Here is a 16,134-nt window from a genome sequence, read left to right as displayed (position 1 = left end):
TTATCACTAAAAGTGCTGTCCCTTGGGCCCACCAAAGTGATGAAAATTCACTATAAAAATGATTTGGGTAAATTGTGTAATAATTACCATCCCCTATATATTATGTGTATAAAAAATTTCCTTAGTGGCAAAACTTAGTAAATTACACCTTTGTAAAATGAAGATTTTTTTAAAAGCTAAAAAGTATTTCCTGAGCATTACTGTAAAAAGATAAAATACAAAAGTAAACTGAATGTCCATCAACAGAAAAATACTTGAAACAAATTCAACATATCCACTCTTAAGTTTATGGCTATAAAATCAAAAAGTTATACGCAAGAAGTTTTGGGGCGCCTGGGTGGCTCAGCTGGTTGGGCCTCTGCCTTCAGCTCAGATCATGATCCCAGGTTTCTGGGACCAAGCTGCATGTCAGGCACTTTGCCCACTGGGGAATCTTCTTCTCTGCCCCTCTGCACCTCTCCCTGCTTGTGGTTCTCGCTCTCAAATAAATAAATAAAGATTAAAAAAAAAAAAAAACGTTTCCGTAAGATACATGAAAAAAGTTGCAAGCATATATATGTGTGATTCAATTTGTGTGTGTGTGTGCATGTGATTTCATTTTTTTTTTTTAAGATTTATTTATTTGACAGAGATCACAAACAGGCAGAGAGGCAGGCAGAGAGAAAGGAGAAAGCGGGCTCCCCGCAGAGCAGAGAGTTGGATGTGGGGCTCGATCCCAGGACTCTGGGATCATGACCTGAGCTGAACGCAGAGGCTTTAACCCACTGAACCACCCAGGTGCCCCTGTGATTCCATTTTTTTTAAAAATAAAGCACAGAGCAGCACCTAGCTGGATCAGTCAATAGAGCACATGACTCCTGACCTCAGGGTTGTAGTTCCAAGCCTGATGGTGGATATAGTTACTACTTAAAAATAAAATCTTAAAAAAAAAAAAAAAAAAAAAAAGCATAGAAATAGTGGCCCAACAGATACTAGTTTAAGTCAACTAACTTTTAAAAAAAAATTTTTTTTTTAACTTTGGCCCAAGCAATAATGTCTATGTAATCATTGCTTATTATTTCAGGACATTTTTCCCAATTCACTTCAAAAAACTTAACTACGGGTCGCACTTCCTATCAGAGCCCAAACAGACTGGGATAACGAGATATCCTGTCTAAAATAAATATAAAGGGTCCTGAGATTGAGCCCCACATCAGGCTCGCTGCTAAGCAGGGATCCTGATTCCCACGCCCCTCCTCCCCGCCTACTTGTGATCTCTCTCTGTAAAATAGGTAAATAAAATCTTAAAAAAAAAAAAAAAAAAAAGAACATCTGGCTAAAACCAAGTTTACTGACCACAGAGAACTGCAAAACTCCAGCACTGGGGAAAATAGTATATAGAATTCATTGCTTTTTTTCTCATAATTCTTTAGTCTTTCGATTTTTTTTTTCCTCTTTTTCAATGAATTTCTTATTTTATCATCTTTTTTAAAAACTTCTTTAATTTTCGGGGCACTAGGGTTGCTCAGTTAGTTAAGCATCTGCCTTCGGCTTCCCAGAGTCCTGGGATCGAGTTGAGTCAGGCTTCCTGCTCAGCAGTGAGTCTGATTCCATCTCTCCCCAGCTTGTGCTCTTGCTCTCTCTCACTCTCTCTCGAATAAATAAAATCTTTTAAAAAAATCTTTTTTAATTTTCACTTTTACAGTTACATTCTACCCTTTCATTGTATTTAATTTTATTTTTGTAATAATTTCATTAAATATTTATTTTAATTTTCACTTTTACAGTTATATTCTACCCTTTCATTGTATTTAATTTTATTTTTGTCTTTCTTCACAATTTTGGGATGCAGCTTCTTTTAACAGCCCAAAATACACACAAAATATAGTGTATTGCCCTCTTTACCTGATTTTTTTTTTTTTCTTTCAGTTTCAGGTCTCTTCTGATTTGTTCAGTGTATATTTCTCTGGGGTCATTGTCGCCATTTTCATATTTAGATCCCTCATTAATCTATTCTTTGCTGGACAGAATGGCAAGATGGAAAACCTGATCTCAAAAAAGAGAACAAGAGGCAGTACTGACTGCCAGGTACCCAATCAGTATGGATATAAGTAAGATGATGGAACTAGAGTTCAGAATAACAATTGTAAAGATACTAGCTGGACTTGAAAAAACACAGAAAACACTAGACAATCCCTCTCTGGATAAATAAAAGAACTAAACCTATCAAATTGAAATATAAACAGCTAATGAGATGCAATAAAAAATGGAGGCTCTAAATGATAAGATAAATAAAGCAGAAGAAAGAATTGGTGATATAGAAGACAAAATGACAAAGAATAAAGAAACTGTAGAAAAGAGATAAAGAGCTACCGGATCATGAGGGGAGAATTCAAGAGATAAGTGATACCATTAAGCAAAAGAATATTAGAGAAACTGGGATCCTAGAAGAGGAAAGAGAGAGGGGCAGAAAGTATACTGGAGCAAATTATAGCAGAGAAGTTCCCTAATCAGGGGAAGGAAACAGGCATTCAATACCAAGAGGAACAGAGAACCCCCATCAAAATGAATCAAATAGGTCAACACCTCAATATATAATAGTGAGTCTTGCAAACCGCAGAGACAAAGAGAAAATCCTGAAAGTAGCTCAGGACAAGAGGTCCTTAACTTACAAGGGTAGACATTAGACTGGCAGCAAACCCATCCACAGAGACCTGGCAGGCCAGAAAGGACTGGCATGATATATTTAAGGTGGCATATGAGAAAAATATTTTATCCAGCAAGGCTGTCATTCAAAAATAGAAGAAGCGATTAAAAAGCTTCCAGGACAAACAGAAACTTAAAGAATTGTGATCATCAAACCAGCCCTACAAGAAACATTAAAGGAGATCCTTTCAGCAAAGAGAGCTCAAAAGTAACACAGACCAGAAAGGAACTGAGACCAAATACAGAAACAATGACTTTACAGGTAATACACTGGCACTAAACCCATATATTTCAGTAGTTACTCTGAATGTAAATGGGTTAAATGCCCCAATCAAAAGACTCAGGGTATCAGACTGGATAAAAAATTAAGACCCACTGATACTCTGTCTGCAAAAGATTCATTTTAGACCGAAAGACACCTCTAGGTTGAAAGTGAACAGGTGGAAAATCATTTGCCATGCTAATGGACATCAAAAGGAAGCTGGGGTTGCAATCCTTTTATCAAATTAGATTTTAAACCAAAGACTATAATAAGAGATAAGGAACGACACTATATCATAATTAAAGGGTCTATCTAACAAGATCTAACAACTGTAAATAATTATGCCCCTAACATGGGAGCAGCCAATTATATAAGCCAATTAATAACAAAATTAAAGAAACACATTAGTAATAATACAATAATAACAGGTGACTTTAACATCCCACTCACTGCAATGGACCGATCATCTAAACAGAAGTTCAACAAGTGCTAAATGACACACTGGATGAGGGACTTCACAGATATATTAAGAGCATTCCATCCTAAAGCAGTAAAATACACATTCTTCTGGAGTCCACATGGAACACGCTTCAGAAAAGACCACATACCAGGTCACAAATCAGTTCTCAACCAGTACCGAAAGACTGGGATCATCCCTTGCAAATTTTCAGACCACAATGATGTGAAACTTGAACTCAATCACAAGGGAGAAGAACTCAAATATATGGAGGTTAAAGAGTATCCTACTAAAGAATGAAAGGGTCAACCAGGGAATTAAAGAATTTTTTTAAATACATGGAAACTAATGAAAATGAAAATACAACTGTTTAAAACCTTTGGGATACAGCAGAGGCAATCTTAAGAGGGAAGTATATAGCAATACAAGACTTTCTCAAGAAGCAAGAAAGATCTCAAATACACAATATGACCTTACACCTAAAGGAGCTGGAGAGAGAAGAGCGAATAAAGCCTAAACTCAGCAGAAGAGAATGAATAAAGATTAGAGCAGAAATCAATGGACTAGAAACCAAAAGAACAGTAGAACAGATCAAGGAAACTGGGAGCTGATTCTTTGAAAGAATTAATAAGATCGGTAAATCTCTGGCCAGACTTATCAAAAAGAAAAAAAGAGCAAGGATCAAATAAAACCATGAATGAAAGAACACAACCAACACCAAAGAAATACAAACAACTATAAGAATGTATTACGAGCAACTATAACCAACAAATTAGGCAATGTGGAAGAAATGGATGCATTCCTAGAGATGTATTAACTATCAAAACTGAAACAGAAGTAGTAGTAAACCTGAACAGACCCCTAACCAACAAGGAAAATTGAAGAAGTAATGAAAACTCTCCCAACAAACAAGAGTCCAGGGCCGATGGCTTCCCAGGGGAATTTTACCAAACATTTAAAGAAGAATTAACATCTATTCTTCTGAAGCTGTTTCAAAAAATAAAAATGGAAGGAAAACTTCCAAACTTGTTCTATGAGGCCAACACTGCTTTGATCTCAAAATCAGACAAAAACCTCACCAAAAAGGAGACTTACAGACCAATATCCTTCATGAACATGGATGCCAAATTTCTCACCAAAATCCTAACCAATAGGATCCAACAGTATATTAAAAGGACTATTCACCACGACCAAGTGGGATTTATTCCTGGGCTGCAAGTGTGGTTCAGCCTCTGCAAATCAATCAATGTGATATAATACATTAATAAAACAAAGGGCAAGAACTATGTAATCCTCTCAATAGATGCAGACAAAGCATTTGACAAAGTACAGCATCCTTTCTGGATTAGAACTCTTCAGAGTATAGGGATAGAAGGAACATACCTCTATTGTAAAAGCCCTATATCAAAAGCCCACAGTGAATATCATTCTCAATGGAAAAAAAATTGAGAACTTTTTCCCTAAGGTCAGAACATGGCAGGGATGTCCATTCTCACTGCTATTGTTCAACACAGTACTAGAAGTCTTAACCTCACCAATCAGACAACAAAAAGAAAAGGCATCCAAATCGGCAAACAAGTCAAACTCTAACTCTTCACAGATGACATAATACTCTATGTGGATAACCCCAAAGATCTACCCCAAAATTGCTAGAACTCATACAGGAGTTCAGCAGAGTGGCAGGACATAAAATCAACACATAGAAATCGGTTGCATTTCTATACAGAAGAGAGAGAAAGTAGAGAGTCTACCCTATTTACAATTGCACCAAAAACCATAAGATACCTAGGAATAAACCTAACCAAAGAGGGAAAGGATCTGTACTCAGAAAACAAAGAACACTCATGAAAGACATTGAGGAAGATACAAAGAAATGGAAAAACATTTCATGCTGCTGGATTGGAAAAAAAATAGTTAAAATGTCGATGCTACCTAGAACAATCTATACATTCAATGCAATCCCTATCAAAATACCATCACCTTTTTTCAGAGAGCTGGAAGAAATAATCCTAAAATTTGTATGGAACCAGAATCTGAATAGCCAAAAGAATGCTGAAAAAGAAAACCAAAGCTGAGGTCTGACTTCAAGCTATAATATTACAGAGATATGATCATCAAGAGAGCATGGTATTGTCACAAAAAACAGATGCATAGATCAATGGAACGGAATAGAGAGCCCAGAAATGGGCCCTCAATTCTGTGGTCAACTAATCTTCAACAAAGCAGGAAAGAATAACCAATGGAAAAAAGACACTCTCTTCAACAAATAAAATAAAATGGGAAAGAGACAGTTTCTTCAATAAATGGTGTTGGGAAAACTAGGACAGCCACATGCAACAGAATGAATCTGGACCATTTTCTTACACCATACATAAAAATAGACTCAAAATGGATGAAAGACCTAAATGTGAGATAGGAATGCATCAAAATTCTAGAGAACACAGGCAGCAAGCTCTGTGACCTTTGCTGCATCAACTTCTTGCTAGACAAGTCTCCAAAGGGAAGGGAAACAAAGGCAAAAAAATGAACTACTGGGACTTCATCAAGATAAAAAGCTTCTGCACAGCAAAGGTAAGAATAGTCAACAAAACTAAAAAGCAACCTATGGAATGGGAGAAGATATTTGCAAATGACAGTACAGAAAAAGGGCTGGTATCCAAGATCTATAAACAACTTCTCAAACAACACCCAAAAAACAAATAATCCAGTCAAAGAATGTGCAAAAGACAAGAACAGACACTTCTCTGAAGAAGACATGCAAATGGCCGACAGACACATGAAAAAATGCTTAACATCACTCGGTATCAGGGAAATACAAATCAAAACCACAAGGAGATACCACCTCATACCAGTCACAATGGCTAAAATTAGCAAGTCAGGAAATGACAAATGGTGGTGAGGATGCAGAGAAAGGGGAACCCTCTTCCAGGGTTGGTGCGAATGCAAGCTAGTACAGCCACCATGGAAAACAGTATGGAGGTTCCTCAAAAAGTTGAAAATAGAGCTATTCTACAACACAACAATTGCACTACTGGGTATTTATTCCACAGATACACATGTAGTGATCCAAAGGCACACCTACACCCCAGTGTTTATAGCAGCAATGTCCCCAATAGCTAAACTATGGAAAGAGCCCAGATGTCAGTTCACAGACGAATGGCTAAAAAGACAATGCGGTATATACATAAAATGGAATACTACTTAGCCATCAAAAAAAAAATTGAAACCTTGCCATTTGCAACGACATGGATGAACTAGAGGGCATTATGCTAAGTGAAATTAAGTCAATCAGAGAAAGGCAATTATCATAGGATCTCACTCATATGTGGAATTTAAGAAACAAAACAGTATAGCAGGGGAAGGGGGGGAATAAACAAGATAAAATTAGAGAGCGAGACAAATCATAAGAGACTCTTAATCACAGGAAACAACCTGAGGTTGCTGGAGGGAAGGAGGTTGAGGGAGGTCGGGTAACTGAGTGATGGACATTAAAGAGGTTATGTGGTGTAATGAACGCTGTGTATAAAACTGATGAATCAGTGGAGAAAATAATAAGATCCTATTCATAAATTTTTTAAAAAATTAATTAATTAAAAAAACACTAAAGTCATTAAATAAAGCAAAAAGAGTAAGAGAACAAAATGGATCGGAGAACTACACAAACAAACCAGAAAATTACCAAAATTATTCCAGGGAAGCAAGGATGGATCAACATCTGCAAATCAATCAGCGCATTACACCACATTACAAAAAGGATAAAAATCATATGACCATCTCAATAGATGCAGAAAAATCATCTGACAAAATTCAACATTCATCATAACAAAAAAAACCCTCAAGTATTACAGATAGATGGATATTAGATATCTATATCTATCTATATTAGATATAGATGGACTGTATCTCAATATAATAAAGGCCATATATGACTAACCCACAGCTAACAACATACTCAACAGTGAAAAGCTGAAAGCTTTTGGGGAGAAAATATGAAAAACAAGACAAGGATGCCTACTCGTGCCTCTTTTATTCAACACAATACTGCAAATCTTAGCTAGAGCAATCAGACAAAAAAGATATCCAAATTGGTAAACAAGAAATAAAAAATTGTCACTATTTACAGATGACATGATACTACATATTGAAAACCCTTAAGACTCCACCAAAAAACTATTACAATAAACAAATTCAGTAAAGATGCAGGATACAAAATATACAGTGTAATCTGCTGGGCTTCTATACACTAATACAAACTACCAGAAAGAAAAATTAAGAAAATAATTCCATTAAAATTACCTTGAAAAGTAGAAAATGCCTATAATTAAATTTAACAAGGAAGTAAAAGACCTGAGCTCTGAAAATTGTAAGACATTGACAGAAGAAACTAAAGATGACACAAAAAAATGGAAAGATACACCATGTTCATGGCTTGGAGGAATTAATACTGTTATAATGTCACTATCACCCAAAGCAATCTACAGATTCAATGTAATCCCCACCAAAATTCCAATAGCATATTTTCAGATAACTAGAACAAATAATCCTAAAATTTGTACAGAAGCGCAAATCATCTATAAAAGTTGGCTATAAACAATTCTGAGAAAGAACAACAAAGCTGGAGATATCATGCTCCCATATCTCAAACTGTATACTACGGAAGCTACAGAAATCAAAACAGATGGTATTGGCATAAAAACAGAACAAAGATCAATGGAACAGGATAGAGATCCTAGAAATAAGTCCACACATACATAGTCAATCTATAACAAAGAAGGCCAGAAAATAAAATGGGAAAGAGACAGTTTCTTCAATAAATGGTGTTGGGAAAACTGGACAGCTACATGCAACAGAATGAAACTGGATCACTTTCTTACACCATACACAAACATAAACTGAAAATAGAAGACTTAAATATAAGACCTAAAACCATAAAATTCCTAAAGGAAAACACAGGCAATAAATTCTGGACATCGTCTTAGCAGTATTTTTTGTATCTGTCTCATCAAGCAACAGACAAAATAAACAACTTGAACCACATCAAACTGAAAAAGCTTTTGCACAATAAAGGAATCTATCAAAGGAATCTGCTGAATGTGAGAAGGTATCTCTAAGTGATATATCAGATAAGGTGTTAATGTCCAAAATATATATATGCAACCCCACATGAAAAAACAAACAAACAAAAAAAACAACAATAAACAATCCAATTAAAAAATGGGCAGAGGGGTGCCTGGGTGGCTCAGTTGTTAAGCATCTGCCTTTGGCTCAGGTCATGATCCCAGAGTCCTGGGATTGAGACCCACATCCGGCTCCCTTCTGGGTGGGAGGCCTGCTTCTCCCTCTCCCACTCCTCCTGCTTATGTTCCCTCTCTCTCTGTGTCTCTATCAAATAAATAATCTTTTTTTTAAAGTGTGCAGAGGATTTCAATACATTTTTCCAAAGAAGACATATAGTTAACAGATACATGAAAAAACGTTCAATTTCACTAACCATCAGGGAAATACAAATCAAAGCAACAAAATCACCTTACACCAGACAGAATGGCTAGTAAGAAGACAAGAAATAAAAAGTGTTGGCAAGAATGTGGAGAAAAAGGAACCCTATGCACTATTGGTGGGATTGTAAATTGGTACAGCCACTGTGGAAAACAGTAAGGAAGGTCCTCAAAAAAATTAAAATATAAAATACCAAACAATCCACTAATTCCACCTCTGGGTATTTACCCAAAGAAACAAACCCACAATTTGAAAAGATATGCACCTCGATTTTTATTTCAGCATTATTTATAACAGCCAAGATATGGTAGCAACCTAAGTATCCATCCATAGATGGTTAAAAAAAAAAAAAAAAAGATGTGGTATACACATACGTACACAGGAATATTGCTCAGCCATGGGAAAGAATGAGATCTTGCCATATGCAACAATATGGATGGACCTAGAGGATATCATGCTAAGTAAATTAAGTCAGAGAAAGATTAACACCATATGATTTCATCTATACATGGAATCTAAAAAAAACCCCAAAAACAAAGAATACACTGGTGGTTGTTAGAAGGGTGAGGGGTTCAGGGATGGAAAAAAGGGTGAAGAGGAATGGTTGGTATAGGCTTTCAATTATGGAATAAGTCACAGGAGATGAAATCTATAGCACAGAAAATATACTTAATGGTATTTTAACAGTGTTGTATGTTGACAGATAGTAGCTATGTGTGTGAGCATAGAAGAACATACAGGCTTCTGGAATCATTACTTGTACCCCTGAAACTAATGTAACATTTACACTCCAATTAAAAAAAAAAAAAAACCTACAGTGTAATAAAATTTTTAAAAAATACTGATCGTCCAAAAAAACGAAATCTTGCCATTTGCAATGACATGGATGGAACTAGAAGGTATTATGCTAAGGAAAATAAGTCAGAGAAAGACAATTATCATATGATCTCTCTGATATGAGGATCTGGAGGCAGGGCAGGGGTTCGTGGAGGGGAAGGGAGGAGAAAAAAAATGGGACCAGAGAGGTGGACAAACCCTAAGACACTGTTAACCTCAGGAAACAAAGTGAGGGCTGCTGGGGGGTGGTGGGAGGGAGGGATGGGGTGGCTGGATGATGGACACTGGGGTGGGTATATGCTATGGTGAGTGCTGAGAGTTGTGTAAGACTGATGATTCACAGACCTGTACCCCTGGGGCAAATAATACATTTTATTTTAATATAAATAAATAAACTGATGGTCAACTAATTTTCTTTTCACAGAGTTCTTAACATTTAAAATACAGATAAGGGCGCTTGGGTGACTCAATGGGTTAAACCTCTGCCTTTGGCTGAGGTCATGATCTCAGGGTCCCGCAAATCATGTCCTACATTGGGCTCTCTGCTCAGCAGGAAGCCTACTTCCTGCCTTCCCCCGCCCCCCACGCCTGCCTGCCTCTCTGCCTACTTGTGATCTCTCTGTCAAATAAATAAATAAAATCTTAAAAAAATATAAATAAATAAAATACAGATGACTGGGACACCAGGCTGGCTCTATTATTATGGCATGCAACCCTCAGAGCTCTAAGTTCGAGCCCCTCACTGGTGCAAAGATTACTTAAAAATTCAATCTTAAAAACAATAAAGATGTATTTTAACATAAATTAGTACAGATGACCAAAAAGTTTTGAAACAGTGGGTAAATATTTTAAATTAAGAAGTTCTGAATATTGGGGCATCTGGGTGGCTCAGTCTTTAAGTGTCTGCCTTTGGCTCAGGTCCTGATCCCAGGCTCCTGGGATCCAGCCCCACATCGAGCCCCTCATCAGGCTCCCTGCTCAGCAGGAAGCCTGCTTGTCCCTCTCCCACTCCCCTTGCTTGTGTTCCCTTTCTCTGTGTCTCTCTCTGCCAAATAAATAAATTTTAAAAATCTTAAAAAAAAAGAGAGAAGAAACTGACATTTACCAGCACTTCAGAACCACTCTGTCTTTTCATCCCCTCTTTTTAGGCGATTAATGTTTTTCTCTTTTCCTTGCCTTACATCCGTAAATTCAACAGTTACCCAAATCTATTTCCTCTATACCCCCAGGTCAAGCCACTTATCTTTTCACATCTCAAGTAAAGCCATCTTTGATAGTGCCCAGCTCACTTTTACTATGAGATGATTACAATCAGTGAGTCACGGTTTTGCTCAAGTTCAAACTCCTTAAACTTGGCCCACAAAGTACTTCACATATGAGTCTAACTTTATTTCTAGACTTCTGAATTAATCCCCTACAATAGGAATCCTAAACTCCAATTTAACTGGTTTTCCCTATTGTCCTCTGAAAAAGCTCAGCTGTCTTTTTCTAGTTCTTTATTCCTCTAACATTATTTGGAAGAAGATACTGTCTTAGAAATAGTATAAGACTGAGAAGATAAGGGATACAGTTGTCAATATAAATAGCCAGTACATGCTAAATGCCAAAGGAATTAGAGACTAGGGGCACCTGGATGGCTCAGCTGGTTAAGCATCTGCCTTTGACTCAGGCCATGATCTCTGCAGGGAGTCTGCTTCTCCCTCTGCTCTCCATTTCTGTGCTAGCTCTCTCTCCAGTGCTCTTTCTCTCAAAATAAATAAAATCTTAAAAAGGGGGGGGGGTAGAGACTATTTACAGAAATTGTAAACACTTGTATTTACTGATCTACATTTACATACTTTGATTTTTAACTTAAAATTCAATTGCACTAACCTTTTACTGTTTGAAAGAAACATATGTACTCATAAATTCCAGGGTTTTTTTCTCCCATTATAGATTTATAGCTCAATAGAAATTATCCACAGCAGTTACAATTACTCCATTAATTCTTAGGAAATTTAATTATGGTTAAAAGAGAAAGAACTTGGCACTGACCAAGGTTAATATCCTAAACCCAATCCCCCAGCCCCCGATTTCCCCCTTATTTACACCAGTGTGAAATTACGCAAATTGCTTAGTCCCCCTTTTCCTTCATCTGTAAAACTGGATAACACCTACTTCACAAGGCTGTTGTGAAAATTAAATGAACAGGTGGAAAAATTTCACAGAGCTTCATACATACCAAGAGCCATATAAACAGAAATTATCAAAATTATTATTACTGCTCAAAAGCAACACTGCCACTGCCAAGACTAGATTGTTTGGAACCTTCATTTTTAATGATTTTGAAAAACCTGAGCATAGGGCAGTGAAACTGCACTGTGGGAGAACTGCCCGCATTCTTATAGAGCAAACTAAATTTGCGCCGTCTACACATTCACGTTTTCCTTACTTTACTCAATCCCTCTAGAAGGCAAATGATTAGAAAAATAGTATAATTGCTGACTATGACAAAGTCGTAGAAATACCTAACAGAGATTAAATGCCTGGGATTTGCTTGAAAATAACCTGTGGAGAGGGAGCAGCCCCCCCCCCAAATGTTGACAATTGTTAAAACTGGGTGAAGGATTCGCCAAGTTCCTCTCAACCTCTGTACGTTTGAAGATCTCCATAATAAAACGTATTTTTAAATGTCTAAAGGTCGATTTTTTCTGTGGGGCTTAACGCGACTAGTTACGTTCAGGAAGCTACACTGGGAACCATTGGGAGGCAAAAAGTAAAACAGCAACACAAGCCAGGTGAGACTGGTTAAGCCTCCCAGGCGACCAGCAGGCGTGCGTCTCCTCCCAAAGTCCACAAGGCCCGGCCCCAAGGCGCACCCGCGGAGTCCCGCCGGTCTAACCCCGGATAAGAGCGCAACGCCCAAGGCCTTCCTGGGACCGCCGCCTGGCGGCTAGCGAGAGACGTGTGGACTCGGAAAAAATGGGCCTAAGGGCCGGGGGAGAGGGGGGAGAGGGGGGAGAGGGGGGAGATGTGGGTGGGTGAGTCCCAGCCTTCAGGGAGTCAGCCGACTTCTCCCCGCTCCACCGGAGCTCCAGCCCCAGCAAAGCCCTCGGCCACCCCGGCTGCCCGAGAACATCTCCGCCTCCCTTCATCCACCGCACAGAATCCCAAACGGCCCACGGAGCCCGCCGTCTTCCCCGCATGCCCGAAACGCGGACTCCTTCAGCTTCGACTTTGTTACCAGGGATTCCCACCACCCTCAGGCATGGTGGGCCTCTTCGAAACCCCCTCCAACCGCTTTCTGGGTCCCTAGCCCCACTTACCTCGGCCGCGCGGCAGCCAGGTGCCTTCTTGAGCTTCTCCGGCTTCCAGCTTGGCTCTCCCGGGGAGTTACTGCCAATCACCCAGCCTCCGCCCCAAATCCGGACGAGATTGACCAATCAGCTGCTTCTTACGGCCCGGAGGCGGGTACTGAGAGCCCGGACAGGACGAGAGACGACCCGCCCACAGGCCTGCAGCACCCTCTCACTGTGAATGTGCGCAAGCGCGGTGCTTGGCTAGAGGCGGGCGCTTTCGCGTGGACTTCGCTTTGTGTCTTCACTGCTCTGCCCTGGAAAGTACCTTGTTAGTAAACCCCGCTCTCTAAGTGTGTAGCAAGACCCGCATTCTGAACGTAGCCACAAGTGTGTATTACCTTGAAAGAAGCTAGGAGTTCTAAGCCCTTGTTAACCTGACTTGTGTTGAGTCCTTTTATCCCACGCTATTGAGACTTGTGTTTATCCGGCAGATCTTCCCACGTGAACTTAATATCCCGGGCGTGTTTGTGTTGAGGGGAGTTGAGGGTGCGGAGTGTACAAAGAGCATGGATGACGATTTTACCGTCCTCATTTCCGTCTGTTTAGTCTGATTCGTGGGCCGCATGTTTTTTTTTTAATAGTTGAATATTCTGGGACACTAGATTTCAAATAATCCTACCATGAAAATGATCATTACATCTATAGCTAACAATATATTCAGCATGGTAACGTGTGTAGGCCCAACTCGAAATTCATTTGTAGAGAGAAAAGCCTGCTTAAGTATTTCTGTATGGCCTTTAAAGAGGCTGTTGTTGATTGGCTGTCGCTGATTGGCTGTCTCTCTTACTCTCCCTTTGTGATTGATCCCACAGGTCACTCAGCAGGCAGCAGAGCCATGGTGGTTTTTATTCCCGGTGCCCAAGTCTCTTCAGGGTGAGGGCTTCCCGACTTCAGCAAGAGCATTAATCCATTTGGGAGCCCATTATGACAGTACAAAGATTTTTAAAAGCCTTGAACCACGCCCTCAGGAAGCCTCCGGGCTAACAGGAAGACAGAAACACAAACTTACTTAACCAAATGTTCTCATGGAGGAATAGTGGAATCCTGGGAGACCTGCCTAAGCTAGCCCAAAGGCTCAGGGGAACGCTTACTAGAGGTGTGCTTGGGCTGAGGCTTGATGATTAGCTTCTGAGCTAAAGGAGTGGAAGCAAAGGATAACATTTCTGGCAAAGTTTACTTGTTGAGATCTTTAAAGGGTGGATTTACTGCGAAGCTAATGAAGCTTGCGCTCAGACCCCCTGACTTGCACCAGACCTTTCCAAGACCCAAGGGGGGGACCCCTAGCACTGAGTTCACATGGTCATGTGTTGTCTTCTACTCTTTAAAAGGAAGATGGCTTAAAGCAACCTTCAAACAGATTAGTTAAGTGCTTTTTTTTTTCCCCATCCCAGCTTCCTTTTCTTCACATTTCTCTGCAGGCTAAGTGCCCTCCAGTGACCCTGGGCATTTTGAGGATCTGGGTGAGGGGAAAAGCATTGAGTTGAATTTAGCTTCCTTTTGTGATTAGTTATTATGGACTCTCACACTGTTGTAATGTCTTCCCAGAATATTCCTAGCCATACTATATGCCATCTCACAGAGGGCCTATGGATGTGTCTTAAGGCACTTGGCACCAGAAGTATGTGGCTCGTGGAGGAGAAAGGATGGAAAATGTGTTGAGACAGAAACTAGGAGAAGATCTTCCAGTCATTGTACTTGAAGTTATAATCAGGGTGCTTCACTTTTTCCCTTCAGTAAGCTTTATTTTAGAATAATTTTAGACTTACAGAAATGTTGCAAAGATTGTTCAGAATTCCTGTTTACCCCTCACCCAATTTCACCTAATGCTAACATCATGCATTACCATGATGCATTTATAAAATTAAGGAGCCAACATTGGCACATTACTATTTACTAAACTCCAGTCTTTATTCAGGTTTTATTAATGTCCTTTCTCTGTTCCAGGATTGTATCCAAGATGCCACATTGCATTTAGTCATCATGCCTCCTTGCTTAGATTCCTGGTCTATGACAGTTTCTCAGTATGTCCTTGTTTTTCATAACCTTGATACAACCATGACAGTTTTGAGGAGCATGGTCAGGTATGTTATAAAATATGCCTTGATTCGAATTTGTCTGCTGTTTTTCTCATGATCAGACTGGGATTGTAAGGTTTGGGAGAAATACCACACACTGAGATGCCCTTCTCATCACATCATATCAGGGGGTACATGATGTTAGCATGATTTATTTCTGCTGATTTTAACTTGACCATGGTAGTATTTGCTAGTTTCTCTACTATAAAGTTGCATTTTTTAAAAAATATTTTATTTATTTATTTGTCAGAGAGAGAGAGAGAGAGAGCGTGAGCACAGGCAGACAGAGGCAGAGGGAGAAGCAAGCTCCCTGCTGAACAAGGAGCCAGATGTGGGACTCGATCCCAGGACGCTGGGACCATGACCTGAACCGAATGCAGCCACTTAACCAACTGAGTCACCCAGGTGTCCCTATAAAGTTGCATTTTTTACCCTCTTTCCATATTCTCCTCTTCAGAAGCAAGTCACTAAATCTTACCCACCCTTCAAGGGTCATAAGAGATTAAGCTTCAACTCCTGGAGTGGAATATCTACATAAATAACTTATCATTCTTCTCTAGGTAGGATTTGTTTCTTCTGCCCATTTACTTATTTATATTCAATCATTTATTCATAAAGAATCATGTATATTTATTTTCTATTTCACTTATATTTTCTATATACAACCTCTCAGTGGACAGAGCTAGGAATATATTATCACCTTGTTTTTTAATTCTTTGTTTACATCTCTATGATAGGTAATCTCTAAAAAGACCCCAATGATCCCTGACCCCTGGTATTCACACCCTTATGTAATCCCCTGTTAAAGAGGGTGGGTTTTACATAGTGACCTCCTTCTAATGAATCAAATAAAAGAGTTATAGGATGGCAATTATAAGATTAGTTTAAAAAGAGTGTGGCTTTCATTTTGCTTGCTCTCTCTTGGTCTCTCCTTCACTCTCTCTGAGGGAAGCCACCTGCCATATTGTGAGATGTGCTAGGGAG

At 39.1% G+C, this 16,134-nt stretch overlaps 1 protein-coding gene across 2 annotated transcripts in view; it reads right to left on the bottom strand.

Annotated features, from left to right (window-relative positions):
• The window catches only part of MTFR1 (mitochondrial fission regulator 1), a 60,151-nt gene extending 47,012 nt beyond the window's left edge, over positions 1-13,139 (bottom strand). The window contains exon 1 of one of the 2 annotated variants that reach the window (XM_032882644.1): positions 13,043-13,139. The gene's annotated coding sequence lies outside the window, so the exon portion shown is untranslated. The remainder of the gene's footprint in view (positions 1-13,042) is intronic. The other variant, XM_032882645.1, reaches the window with a different exon arrangement.
• Between the last annotated feature and the right edge of the window lie 2,995 nt (positions 13,140-16,134).

Source organism: Lontra canadensis, unplaced genomic scaffold, assembly GCF_010015895.1.
Source record: "Lontra canadensis isolate GAN:19392208 unplaced genomic scaffold, GSC_riverotter_1.0 scaffold83, whole genome shotgun sequence".
Lineage (NCBI taxonomy): Eukaryota > Metazoa > Chordata > Mammalia > Carnivora > Mustelidae > Lontra > Lontra canadensis.
Note: the sequence above shows the minus strand (reverse complement) of the source record. Positions and strands in the feature narration are given on the sequence as shown.